Source organism: Camellia sinensis, chromosome 4, assembly GCF_055761805.1.
Source record: "Camellia sinensis isolate YWXY chromosome 4, ASM5576180v1, whole genome shotgun sequence".
Classification (NCBI taxonomy): domain Eukaryota; kingdom Viridiplantae; phylum Streptophyta; class Magnoliopsida; order Ericales; family Theaceae; genus Camellia; species Camellia sinensis.
Genome location: NC_138964.1, coordinates 190,814,142 through 190,829,994, shown reverse-complemented (window position 1 = coordinate 190,829,994; position 15,853 = coordinate 190,814,142).

The following is a 15,853-nucleotide window of genomic DNA, read 5'->3' as shown; positions in this document are numbered from 1 at the left end:
ATGCCTAGAAAAAAAAATTATATATCGTAGAAGCAATCTGTAATAGGATAAAAAAGCTTTTTTGGTGCAAAATAGATAGAAAATGTAAGATGGAATAAAAATGAGATATATATATATATATATATATATATATATATATATATATACTAAGACCATTTTATGTATAAAATGGTATAGATATATATATTTTTTAAGTACTAATAATTTTCACAAAAATAGAGAGGCTATGACCCTCTATAATCTTCTCCTAGTTTAGTCCATATATATTATGTTTGTAAAATTCATGCATAAATGTTGTGTGTGTATTAGGGGTGAGCAGCGGATATACCGATCCGTCCAAACCAACCGAACCGAACTGATCCACCGTATTTTGGACGGATGCGTGATGACGAGCGGACGGTTGCGGATTGATTTTTTTCAATCCGCCTAGTTTTGGACGGATGGCGGATTTGAGGTTCATTTGGCCCCAACCGAACCGCCAAACCGCCGAGCACCCCTAATAATTTGTAAGATTTTGTGCTTTCAATTGAAAAAGAGTTTAAATATTCTGTTGAATGTATTATGTTGAAAAAGAGTTTTCAACTTAAATATATTTTTTGAATTGAAAAAAAATAAACGTATTATTTATCTATATATTTTAGTTTTTAAATCTAATTCTAAAAATAATAAATAAAAAAGATTATATATGTTGGTTGATTTTTATTTTCAAAAACAGATATGGATGTAATAATACAGAGGCATACAATCTCTATTACTGCTCTGTTCATGGTTTTGGTAGTTTGAATTGTTTTTATATTTTAAAAACCACAGATTATAATACTTTATGTGGATGAGGCATGCTGTGATTGTAATGTGTGGATAAAGTTTCAAACTTTCTTCCTTTGGATGAGGCATGTAGTAAAACTTGTCACATCACCTCTCTACTTTTCTGCACATCTTTTCGTAAAAAGCCAAAAAGTTACTAAAATAGCCTGTTCCCAAACCAGGCCTAAGTCATTGACTGTAATTTTTTTTTTTTTTTAGAAAGTGCACAAGTTGAATTATGTTAAAAATTTATAAAAATTTAAACCGCCAAGCCAATTCGCATCCATCCGTCAATCCACTCAATCTACATCCGGCAGATTGGCGGACGGATGCGGATTATTTTTTTCAATTTGCTAATCTGGCGAACGAATAGCGGATTAGAAATTCTGTGGTCGCAACCAACCCGCGCTCACCCCCGAGTGTATATGTATATATGTATATATCTTTGAGATTCACGCAGTAAAAGTGGGGTTAGAGGTATCGGGCAGACTTGCAAGAGTGAGTAACAAGTTTGTTCTCACATATGATATCTAGCTCAGGTTTTAACTCTTGTCCATTTTTTATATTTGTCCGAATCACGTAATTAGAGGAATCGACTTATTTTTGAATTTACATTTTCTTGAAATAAACCTAAAAAACCTTGCATATATGATATGATTCCTGATTTAAAAATACATAGATATATATATATATATATAAGTGTGCGAAAGATTTTCATATAATAACACCTTGCCATTTGTTTGCAACAAACTTCACAATTTTTGACTTGGAACTTCCATTACGCCCAAAGAATGGTTCCACTCTCTTGTCAAGAAAATCTTCAATGTGCAATTTTTCATTAAATTAAAGAAGATCTATCTTTATTTGGTTTATTTGGTATTCATGGAACCCTGGTTGTTGCTACCTTTTTGGTTGATAATTAGGAATGAAATTCGCTTTAGTCTCAAACAAGAGACATTTTAGAAATCTTTTGAACATGTTAACCTCGTATAAAATTGTTGAACATGTTAATTCAAAGAATCCTCTGGTGTGTATTCTCAAGACCATTTTGAACTCGATTATCACAATTCTAAAGTCTTTCCAATTTTTTTTTTTTTGCACTTGAACTCTAATTTGACATTACCTTATCCTATGTTTCCATCGATCAAATTGCTCCAAAACTCGTTTACCACGAGTTCCAACACATTATTCTCATGTAGGATTATTTTGATGGTACAAATTCCAACCACTTCATTGCAGAATGGCCGAGCCTTAAAAAAAAAAAATACTGCTCCCCAGCCTTATGGATATTGACAGTTTTATACAGTAGGCAAATAGGGATAAGGAAATCTATTAAAAAGCCTGTTTAAATACATAATTTATACATAATTAGTTTTTTTTTTTATCAAATTAATCTATTTATTAATGTGTGGCTCATTATCTTTATGTATAAGAAAATCGGTTTATATATAACATTACACCTTTTTTATTTTTTTTTTATCTAAATGTTTTTAGGAGCATTTTCTTACAGTTTTACCATACACGAGACCTTTCTGACAGTTACAGTATGGTAAGCCCATCTGAGATCTTTCTTTATCATTGGGCTAATAGGCCCAAGATTATTAAGCCGAAAAAGGCAATATAGGAAATTGCAGTACCCAATTTAGGGTAAATTACAAATACATCCTTCAAAATTTATTTAAAATACGAATTACCCCTTATAGTTTGAAAAGTTACAAATATTTCATTGTCAGAATTTTTCATTTAACAAAATTAACTGAAAAAATGAAATTTCTAATTGTTTTCTTATACAATGATAAAATTACCTAAATTATTAATTGAAATAAATTTTTGACATTATTAAAAACTGTTAATTGACTTGATAATTTATTAATAAAAGTAATAATATGCTATAAAATTAGAAATTTTAAGGGGTGAGATGTAATTTCTAGAGCCACAGCGGCAAATTGTATTTAAGTAAACTTTAAGGGTGTATTTATAATTTACTCTCCTAATTTAACAATGTTAATCTCTAATAAATAAGAAATATATAATAAAAAAAGGATACTCAGTCCATAAATCCAATTTTAAATTTTGTTTGGCTAGAAGTCCAAGCGCTCAAACATTTTGTCTATAAGGACAAGTTTAGATAAAATGACCAAAAATCCATATATATATATATATATATATATGTATGCTATATATACGAACCAAACCCTAGTACCTCACAACCTCTCTCTCTCTCTCTCTCTCTCTGTGTGTGCTCTCTACTCTCCACTCTCTATCACTACTGCCCAACCCTCACCCTCCATTTCACATGCCGCCCCTTCCTCTGTCGTGGTCTCTCTCTCTCTCTCTCTCTCTCTCTCTCTCTCTCTGTGTGTGCTCTCTACTCTCCACTCTCTATCACTACTGCCTAACCCTCACCCTCCATTTCACATGCCGCCCCTTCCTCTGTCGTGGTCTCTCTCTCTCTCTCTCTGTGCTCTCTACTCTCCACTCTCTATCACCACCGCCCAACCCTCACCCTCCATTTCACATGCCGCCCCTTCCTCCGTCGTGGTCTCTCTCTCTCTCTCTCTCTCTCTCTCTCTCTCTCTCTCTCTCTCTCTCTCTCTCTCTCTCTTCCCATTGGCACGTAGTGGTGTAATGTCACTTCCTCTACCACTGATCCGCCACTGTCGACGTCATATGAGCGATCTATTCTCTCTCTCTCTATCTACTTTCAAATATCTAGAAAAAGGATCGAACAACCACTCCCATCGCCGCCACTGTAACAACCCAACCCCCGCCCCAAAGGATTGAAGAAGTGATCCTCCAGTAGTCCGCGATTACTGAAGAGCTGCTTTACAGTAATACAATCATAGGGGCTAGTGAAAGCCTTTAAATACTAGAATATAACGTCCAATGAGCTGTGAAGACTTACATGAACAAAACAAATTTTATACATATGTACACAAAAGCCCAAGTCATAAAACTTATGTACAAAAACAAAAAAACATGATTAGGGAATAAATCCTAATAACCAAACTAAACCAATCATAGCCACACTCAGAACCAGTCTCTTTAACATTTAAAACACTTAATTTAAGATGCAAAATGGTGAACTCTACACCACTCATGAAGCCTGGAAGCTTGACTGTATGGAACCTCGTAGTAAGGAACAGAAGTTGGCTTGACAAAATTGAGAATAGTTCGACGCCACTAGGTCTAGTCTTATGCTCGATCACCTACATACATATATAAGACAGTGAGCCAGAGCCTAGTAAATAATCTCGATGTAATGAAGTTAAATAAACGAGATTCATAACTTATAACAAGATCAAAGCATTTTCCAGATACTCGTAATAATAAATAAAGTTCCTCAAACCTTCAGAGAACCTTTCATAGTTTAACACATAGTACGATACATTTCCAAAAGCATTATTACACCTTTTGACAAAATACTATACAGAACGTCCACGATGAAATGAAGCATTTATCAGATATATATTTCTTTAGAATTCATAAAGTTCATTAACCGTTCAGAGTTACTTACATTTCGTGGTATAACCAATAGTATTGAACAGAATATTAGCAAAACGACCACAATGGATCAAGGACATAGGCATAACGACCACTACGGATCGACATATAACAATCGCAATGGATCGACAAAGACATAACGACCTCAATTGGTCGACTTAGACATAACAACCATAATGGGTCAATGTATAAATAACAACCACTATGGATTGACTTAAACATAACAACCACAATGGCTTGATGTATACATAACGACCACAAGGGATCGACACAAGCATAATGGAGATTTCCAAAAATTAAAGCATGTGTTCATGGGTATCACATTCAATAATCAAAAAGGGAATCTCATTCATTCTTATCCAGATCTCATTTTCGGAAACATATTGTATCGTTCGAAATTTAGAGTTTCAAAGCATACTTAGCGGTTCCAAAATTCTTAATAAAAAACATATCGTATCAAACATTATATAACATAACATAGGTTTCACAAATTATCGGATAACATAGTCATTTTCAAAGTAATTCATATACGAAAATATCTTTACAAAGACATTACTCACAGTGTTTGGTCGGATGATAGTCCTCGTGCAGACGACCTACATAACACATTCAATCACAACATCTCAAAATTCATTTCATTCATTCAGTTGGTTTTAAAATTGTTCAGTTCATTCGGTACTTATCCGTTTGGTTATTCCTATTCTTTCTTTAATTTCTTTCATGTTCATGGCATGCATGTGAACTTGAAATACATGTGAAAACCATGTAAACGGAGGCCCAGAAGTCGGAAAAATGAAAAGAAAACAAAATCGGGACCATCGTGAAATCCGCAAGTGCGGGAGCACTGGCCACATGTGCGGAACTACCACTGCACGTGCAATTAAAATAGTGTGTGCAGCTTTCAGTGTCCTATTTCCGCACGCGCGAGGCCCCAAGCCGCATGTGCGGTTCTAGGTCTACTCAACTCTGAAAATCTGCTTAAGTTTGAAACCCAATTTTTTGTAACTTAAACTTCATTCTCATACATCTCAAGACCTAAAACCTTTCAAAAACATCTTGATTTCATCATATATAATTTTAAACAAAAATCATAACTTCAAATTGAAGCTCAATTTCCATGCAAAAGGTCAAATCTTAAATTTAATATGTAAAATCATAAACCATTCATTCTTTGAGTTCCATCTTCAAAATCATTGAAATTTCCTCTCCAATTTACATAAACCATGCAAGAACTAAATTGTATGAAGAAGACTTTCATAAAATTTTGCCATGTATGGTGATGATTTAAGCCAATTCCTATAAATCATCTCTTTTAAGCTCATGTGGGTTCACAACATCAATTTGCACCCTTAAACTCCTAATTATGCATGATTCCTCATTAACTCAACTTATATCTTAGAAGATGATGAGTTTCTAAGCCTCAATTTCAAGAAATTTGAATGAAAATCTGACCTTAAGTTGATGGATTTTTGGAGAATTCAAGTTTTCCTTCAAGTTCCTCTTCTTTCTTCCCTCTCCTTCTTCTTGAGTTTTCTCTCTCTCTCTAGAATTCTCTACAAAATGCACTCATTCTCTCTCTTTTTCTCTTGTTCAATTGACGAATAGGCTTAAGAATATGCAATTAGTCTCTAATTGTCCTAGATCTTGATTAATTATAGGTTTAACTAAATTAAATCAAATTTACCCAAATTATCAATTCCCATCATAATCTAACTAAACTAGACTAAACTGAATTATGCCAATGAGAATTAAGCTCTAATTACCTATCCAATTATTTAATACTAACTTGTTTAAATTACTAATTCAGACAGGTTCATTTCATATCTATACATATCTATTCTCAATGAGACATGGCACATAATTAACACATAAACACATAATCAACATAAATCATATAATTAACTTAATTAATTAGGGAGGCGTGTAACGCCCCAAATTTCTAACCCAAATGATAATGCAACAATCATGGCTCTGTTAAAGGAAAACCAAATATAACTTCACATACTTTCATTACATAATAATAATAGTTCCTCATGCGATATTACATTGATTCAACAACAAGTAAATAATCAGATAAGCACCCCCAAGGGTTTGCAATCTTCCAAGACTTAAGCCCGGTACACAAAATGGTTATTCAAACCCACACATACATAGTCCTTGGCTTACAAATAGGATCACAGCAAATGAGAACTTTAGTGCTCTCAACACACACATTTCCATGCCCTCAATTAGCCGGATTCACGTCTTTTCCTGCACAAAAATCTGGTAGGGGGAGCATAAAGCCCAGTAGGAAATCCTTAACAAAGTATATATATTTTATACAAGTCTCAAGAGATAAATGCACATGCCATGCCATGCCTTTTTGAAAATAAAACACATTTTCATCTTTTAAAAACCATTATGCTCAATAATGTTATGCAACTTCAATTGTTTAAAATTTATCAATTTAATTAAAGGAGGCAGTAAATACAACTCTGGTAATCCCTAGGTTAGTATCTACAAGTAGACTATACGAGTACTACCAATTGTCATTTTTACAGGTATTAATCGGAAGGCTCAACACCTATCCGCGCGACTTTCTGGTCTTTCACCAAGGACACTCAGGCCAACTTAAACAATTTCATCTACACCATCTATCAAGACTTACCACCGTATTTACCCCCAAACCATTTCATGAAAACCTATTTCCCAACATTCTTTTCTCAATACAAACTTCTAAAGCTTAACATAGTCCAATGAAGTGAAATGCCAATGTATGTTTAATAATGCAATGCAACATTACTTTCATATTCAATTGTTCTACACAATATACCATTGTGATCAAAATTTCCAATCACAATTTCACAAGATGAATATATATATATATATATATATATACATACACTTTTATATCCAATTCATTCAAGAGAATAACGTAATTCCCACATTTCGAGCAATCTCAACAATTATGTCAATTCAAGACTAAATCAACATTTTGACAACAATTTCCAAAAAAACCAACATTTCTCATTTTTTTCACAAAATTCGTCATTTATATATAAATAAATAATTTTCAAAACATCTATTTATTTTGGTACACAAAATAAATATGACAATATTTTCCAAGGATTTTCAACATCTTTCAAAGAAAAGACCCAATTTCTAGGTTTTCTCACCAAAACCATTCATCTCCAAGATATTTAGAAGAATCTCCCCAAAATCATCTTTCATCAATCAATATGGTTCAAAACCTTCAATTTCTATTTTAAAAGGAAAAAAAATTAAACCCTCTTTCAAAATCACTCATCTTCTTGAAATCAATAATCAATTTCTCAAAGCTAATCAAAGGATGATTTCGAAAATCATCTAGATCTTGCAAAAACATGTATATAACTCTAAGAAAATCCTTACCTCAAGTTTTGAAAAAGAAATGAGATGAAATCCCCAAAATCAATGGTGTCGAAACTCAATCTTCATCGCATACAACGAAGCCCTCGAAATGATAAACAATTTTGGTGAAGAACTTAGGTCTAAATCCCAATGGATTTGGAGAAATCAAAGAGAGAATATGACTTCTAGAGAGAGAAGCTCCCGATCTAGAATTCTGGAGAGTTTTGGAGAGAGAGAAAACTGAAAAGTGATATGAAATATTGGATTCACAAACTGATATAACATGGTCTGCTAGAGCGTGGAATGCCCCGCTCGAGCGTGAATTACACTAACCCAGTACTTTTGTAGACAGGTCAAACTTCTGAAACCAAACATTCTCCCTTCGAGCGCATAAACGGCCGCTCGAGTGAACAAGCAACTTCGAATGCATTTTGCATTTTTGTTTTGGGGGTGCTGCGCCTCAACCTCGCCACGACGTTTCCCTATGACCCACCAAGGGGCGCTGCCCTCTGGACCCCCGCAAGCTAACCAGGCAGTTCGACGCCCGCGAAGGCGCTGCCCTTGGACCCACCAAGGGGCGCTGCCCCCTAGACCCCCGAGAGCTAACCGGGCAGCTCGACCCCCGATCGGCCTAGTTGAAGTGGCAAATCATGAAAGAATGATCGAAATCGGGATCGCTACAACCTTCCCCCGTTAAAAAATTTCGTCCCCGAAATTTCAAATCAAACTACGCAAACAAAGGGGTTTCTAGCGATCAAAGCCACGCTATTTCATTTGCAAATCACAATACTAACTCTCAACCAAATTCCACCATTTCCACCATGGTTATCTCATTAACAACAACCTCCCAAATATGCATAAACATGAAATTACCCAAAAAGTAATTACAACTCTAAACAACCTTATGCTTAAAACAACAACGCACATATCAACATGTGGTTAATAACTTTAAATACGTTTTCCCTCAACACTAAGGAATATTACAAAAAAAAGTAACTTAAGCATTTTTAAATAAATCCGGATATTTGAAGCGAACTTTCGCCTCTCGTTCCCACGTCACTTCTTTAACCCCATGTTGTCTCCACGATACCTTTACCAATGGTATAGTTTTGCTCCGTAACACTTGCTCCCGGGTATCTAATATTTGAACCGATTGTTCATCGTAAGAGGCATCATCATTTACCTCCAAGTCAACCTAATCAAGAACATGAGAAGGGTCGGGTTCATACTTTCTAAGCATGGATACATGAAATACGTTGTGAACTCCTGAAAGTTGTGGTGGTAAAGCTAACCGGTATGCCACTTCCCTAATTCGCTTTAAGATCTCAAAAGGCCCAATGAACCTTAGAGATAATTTACCACTCTTACCAAATCTTATCAAACCCCGCCTTGGTGAGATTTTTAGAAACACATGATCACCATCTTCAAAGGATAAAAGTCGTCTCCTCTTATCACCATAACTCTTTTGTCGGCTTTGGGCCATATCTAACCTCTTTCGAATGAGAACAACGTTCTCGGTTGTCTCTCTAACAATTTTCAGACCCAGTAACGGTGTATCACCCACTTCGGCCCAACAAACCGGTGATCTACAATGTTGGCCATATAAGGCCTCAAATGGTGCTATCCCAACACTAGCTTGGTAACTATTGTTGTAAGCAAACTCAATCAATGGTAAGTGCCCTTCCCAAGACCCCTTAAAATTAAGGACACAAGCTCTAAGCATGTCCTCCAAAATCTGAATGGTACGTTTCTACTGTCCATCGGTTTGAGGATGATAAGCGGTGCTAAGAATCAACTTAGTTCCCAACGCCTCTTGAAGGCTTTGCCATAACCGGGCGGTAAAACAAGGATCCCTATCCGACACAATAGTCCTAGGGACTCCATGAAGTCTAACTATCTCTCTAATGTACACCTCTGCCAAGCGTTTAACTGAGTCACTGGTGCACATCGAAATGAAATGGGTAGACTTAGTCAACCTATCAACAATCACCCAAACGGCGTCATTGCCTCGTTGTGTTCTAGGAAACCCAACTACAAAATCCATGGTAACACGCTCTCATTTCTACTCGGCTATTGGTAAGGGTTGTAACAAACCCGCTGGTCTTTGATGTTTGACCTTCACTTGTTGACAAGTAAAGCACTTCGATACAAATAAAGTGACATCCCGTTTCATACCCCTCCACCAAAACTGACGACTAAGATCATGATATATTTTAGTGCCTCCTGGGTGTACCGCAAGGCGTGCGTGATGGAACTCCGAAGTAATTCCTCACTACAAGATTCTGGTACAAACAAACGGTCTAGGTAACGTACACTCAGATCCGAGTGAACGTTCAAACTTTTCTCTTCCTTCCCATTGGAAATCTTAACACGGGTTGATTCCACATCACGATCTCCTCGTTGTGCCTCTCTGACCTTATTAACCAAGGTAGGTTGAGCATTCAAAGTAAATAAGGTAGCACTCTCTCCGGACTCACGCAAGTGCAAATCAAACTTGCCAATAACATCTAGCATATCCCATTCCCGAATGGCCTCACTTGCCAAACTACTCATAGATTTTTGACTCAAAGCATCGGCCACCACTTCCCTAGATAATAATGTAACTCAAAGTCATAATCCTCCATAAATTCCATCCACCTCCGCTGTCGTAAATTCAAGTCTTTTTGAGAAAACAAATACTTTAGACTCTTATGATCGGAGAAGACTTCAAATTTCTCACCGTACAAATAATGCCTCTAAATTTTCAAAGCAAAAATCACCGCTGCTAATTCTAGATCTTGGGTGGGGTAATTTTTCTCATGAGTTTTCAAAGCAAAAATCAACTTTTCCCTCTTGCATCAAGACGCAACCAAGTCCATTCCTGGACGCATCATAATAGATAATGTAATTCAAATCCCTTTCTGGAATTATCAAGACCGGTGCGATGGTCAATCTAGTCTTAAGTTCTTGGAATGACTTTTCACAAGCCTCACTCCACTCAAATTTGATACCCTTTCTAGTCAACCTAGTCAAAGGTGCAGCTAGTCTACAGAAGTCCCTAACAAAACGTCGATAATACCCTACTAATGCCATGAAACTCCAGATCTCGAAAACATTCTTGGGTTGTTCCCAATCTCGTATGGCATCTATCTTTGAGGAGTCTACTGTTACTTCATCTCTTGACACTACATGCCCCAAAAATTTTACCTTGGTTAACCAAAACTCGCATTTCTCAAACTTGGCATACAAACGGTGTTTCTCAAGCAATTCAAGCACTACCCATAAGTGAGCCTCATGTTCCTCCTCGGAGGTTGAATAAATTAAGATGTCGTCCACAAAAACGACCACAAAACGGTCCAAGTATTCTCGAAAAATTCTGTTCATCAAATCTATAAAGAAAGCAGGCGCATTGGTTAACCCAAAAGACATTAAAAGGAATTCATAATGGCCATAATGCATACGAAATGCCATTTTCTGAATGTCCTCCTCCCGGACTCTCAACTGATGGTACCCCGACCTCAAATCTATTTTTGAGAAGTAACAAAACCCTCTAAGTTGGTCAAACAAATCATCTATTCTGGGTAGAGGATACTTGTTCTTACCTGTAACTCTATTCAACTTGCGGTAATCAATACACAATCGCAATGACCCATCCTTCTTCTTCGTAAAGAGAGCCAACGCTCCCTAAGGTGATGTACTAGGGTGAATGAAGCCCTTGTCTAAAAGTTCTTGGAGTTGAATCTTTAACTCATGCAATTCGGCGGGTGCAAATCTATACAGTGATATGGAAATTGGTGTCGGTCCAGGCACTAATTCAATGGAGAACTCGATCTCCCGGTGAGATGGTAAACTAGTAAGATCTTCTGGAAAGACATCCGGGTGTTCACAAACTACCCTTGGTAACTCAACACGAGCCCTGTCACTCTCACTATCCAAGAGAGTTGCAAGAAGGCCACTAAGCTTTCTCCTACTATGAGGGTCAACAACTGGCGACAAGGCTCTATCAACTCGGTTCCCCCAAAAATAAAAACAATCCCCACCCGAAGTACACACTGTAACTCTCTGACAGTAATAATCAATCACAGCTTGATAAGAACACAACCAGTCCATGCCTAAAATGACATCAAAACTCGATATATCTAACAACACAAAAGCAAACAGAAGTCGACGCCCGGCAACTTCTATTTCACAATCACGACAACCCCGGTCTAAATCAACTGTACCCCCAACAGGTGACTCTACTCTGAGTAGAGGCACTAACTGTGCTACCTCTAACCCCAATGCAGAAGCAAATGCAATAGATATAAATGAATGAGACGCACCCGTGTCTATCAATACATTAGCCAAAGAATTACACACAACAAAAATACCTCTCACAACTGAGAATTCTGGCAACTGCTCTGGCATAGTAATAGCATACACGCGCCCTTGTGGCCCCTAATTAACTTGCCCCCCTCTCGGAGCATAGGCATGTTGTACCGACTGAGCTGAAGTGGCTCCCTGATTAGCTCGTGAAGCCTGAGCTGAATGAGCCTGCTGGTGGCTCTGAGTCTGCATCGACCTTGATGAGCCAGATGCGCCTCCCAACTGAAGGCAAGTTCTCTTCATATGTCCCGGTTGACCACACTGATAACAATTAAATCCCTGGCCTCCATTCTAAAACTGAGACTAACTCTGAGATCGGTTAGGTAGTGGTGGTAGCAACATCAACTGTCATCCGCCAGGGCGCTGCCCTTGGACCCGCCAAAGAGCGCTGTCCCCTGGACCCCCGCGAGCTGACCGGGCAGCTCGACCCCCGACCGGCCCAGTCGAAGTGGCAAATCATGAAAGAAAGATCGAAACCGGGATCGCTACAAGGCAGCTATCACAGCCACCGCTACGCAAGTTTTCATCGACAACATGGAGATCACTATGCTAGATCTCTATAAAAATCTCCAAAGGCACAGATCTGGATCCATATATAGATCCATATCCAAATCTGTTGAGAAGTCGTTTTTCGTTTCAACAACTACAATAAAATCACCATATGAAGGTTCTTGAGATCGAACAAAAGGTAAAACTTTCATTATAATCTCAATTTTCAAATGATTTCATTTCAAAAATGTTTATGAATTTATATATGTGTATATGCGTATTGGTAGGTACATGATTGGATAATGTTCGTTACACGTATAGAATCCAAATTGAATTTTTAATTTTGATTTTTTTAAATTATGATCATGTGAAGCAGATGGATAGCTAGGTATGAAGTCTTGATTTTTCTCGTGTGAAGCTGCTTATTGTTCATTTAAATAATTATTATTGATTATTCTAAAGTTGCATGGGGTACAATATCATGATAAAGCTTTTGTGTGTGTGTGTGTGTATTTTATCAGCAACAAAATATGATATAGCTTTTGTAATGTGGATCATACAAGTATTATGTACATTGATGAAATTTTTTTTTTAAGAAAACTTATTTCTGACACTGTTGTTTTTATGAATGATTTAACGTTAATATAGATGTTGGATACAACAGATGACGAGGTCTACAAATTGTTCATGTTTTTTTTTCTTGATTTTTGATTAAAAAGTTTTGTTGTTCTATATACTTGATGGATTACAAGTTGTGTTTGTTGTATGCAGATTTATTGTCTAGAGATTGGTCATCAATAACTTGCAGCCAATGCCGACAGCAGCACGTAAGGGGGGTGGCCGGAATTAGAAGGAGAAGTACAGTGGTGGAACCACCATGTCGCTATTAAATTCTTAGTTTTGATTTATAGTTGTATATATATGTATGTATAGATATGTATTTGTTTCGATGGGTTCGTTTTATAGATCTGTGTAAATAAAAACCAAAGTCAAATTTGTGTGTGTGTATATATATATATATAGATTTTTTTTGTAGTTTTGGTGAGAAAGAATTTCAACAGATGAGAGATCTAGGAAAAAAAAATTAAACAGATAAGAAAATTTGGATAGATAGATTTAAATAGATAAGTGAAAAAATCGAACATATAATAAAATCTAGACAAATATTTGAACAGATAAGGAAAAAAATTCACAACTTTAATAGATATCATTTCAATAGATTGATAAAAAAAATTAATAGAAAGATATAAATTTGAATAGATAGAAAATAATTTGAACATATAGATATAAATTTGACAGATAGTCAACGAAAAATCAAATAGATAAAAATAAAAAGAAAAAAAAGAAAAGAAAAAAGTCAAGAGATAAAATTAGAAACAAAATCTCTTTCAAAACTTCCCACCAAACTATTTCACAAAACGTAGACCTCATACCAATAAAAAATATCTACTGGACCTAATGTCTTATACCTTCCTTAGATTGAATTTATCACAAATTTTCTCAAAAAAAATCTCAATTAATATGCTGCGACCTTAATTTTGACAAAAAATAGGATAAAGACCAGAGATGTGTAGCACATATGTTGGGTTTGACAATTGTTTGTTTTAGTATTTTTTTACTTTTGGAAATAAAGTCATTAAAAAAATTGATGTGTTTAGCAAATACTAAAAAATCTAATTTTTGTGTTATTGAAAAATTTAGGTAAGTTGATGTGCCTTTTTTTTTTTTTTGGTAAGGAAATTGTATTTCAGTTAGGCAGTTAAAAAATAATAGTGCAAATCTCTTGTGTCAATATGAACAAATTTGAATGAAAAAAAAAAAAGCAAATCAAACCAAATCCTCTATTCCCTTTCTAAAAATGGGTTTGGCTTAGTGAATGAAGTGTTCCTTGCCCAACATGATTACCCTCTCATAATAATCACCCCTCATATAGATTAGTTAATGATTTTGTTTTTGTTTTTGTTTTTTTGTTTTTGGGGGGGCAAACTTCGCATTATTGTGACTGTGTGACAAATTGTAAATTCTCCTTTGATTAATGCACAAATGATTTTTCCAATACCTTGCACAGTAGGCAGAGCATGCATGGGCCCTAATGGAATTTAGAGCCTTCTTTGTTTTCAAGTAATGCTAGGGATGGAGGAGAAAAGTATTTTGTGGTTTAAATTTATTTAAAGTGGAAGTCTGAATACACAAGTGTTGAATTTGAATTTTTTTTTTTTTTATCAGTAAAATTTAGTTATAAATTGTTATATTAGCATTGATGGGAATTAGCTTCCTCACCCATCCAAATTGTTTGGGTCTTAATCAACTCTACCTTAGAGAGAGAGAGTTTAACCTATGATCTCCCTCTTAGAACTGAACCCTTAAGAGAATCATGATGGACTAAGTCCTTTTTTTAGTCTGAGTTCTTTGCCTTAGCATTATTTTTTTTCTCCAACCATTTGTAAAATGAAAAATGATACCTAAGTTCATTTCCTAGATCTAGTGATATATAAGAGAAATGATGGGCTAATGATTAGACACGATAAAAAATAAAATTATCTTAAATATTTTAATTAATTGTCACCTTCTTGAATTTAAAAGGTTAGACTAACATTTATATTAAAACATCTTCATGGGAATAGTTAAACAAGGCTTATTAAGCATTTTATCTAATGTAAGTCTAATTTTGAGCTCCAATGGACTGGCTATTGGGTTAACTACTTTACCATCCTATTTTTTTGGTGGCTACAATTGAAGAGCCTCATAGGCTCTCCAAACAATTATGTATGTACATATTTTAGATTTTTGTATATTTAGGTTTTGGATTTGGGGATTTTATATATTTTATATATATATATATATATATGTGTGTGTGTGTGTGTGTGTATGTAGCAATTTATATGTTCTTTCAATTCTGTTTGATGAATTACGGAATAACTTATTTTGTATTTTATATTTTTTTTCTCCTCATTCTACAGGTTTTGTATGTTTGTATGGGCAAATTTATTATTATAGCAAATTTATATTAGTAAAATATCAACAATTAGTATTTTTTTATTTTAAAGATTAATTAAGTTAGTTTAAATGATTAGCTAAAATAAATAGCGTGATTGGAGAACACAATAGCTAAAGTAATTAGATAAAATAAATAGTGTACTTTTTTTGTACTTTAGTTAGTGAAAAGTGGAGAGTGTGGTCGAAGTTGCTCTACATACTATAGTGAGAGGGTAATTTATATATAAATCGGGCCGAGCTGGGTAAATGGGTCATTCTGTGGGCCATGGTAAGAAGGGCTGAGTAAAAGGACCTTGTAATTAGTCCGGTCCAAAAGAGCCTTGCAGATAGTCCGGTCCGAAGGAGC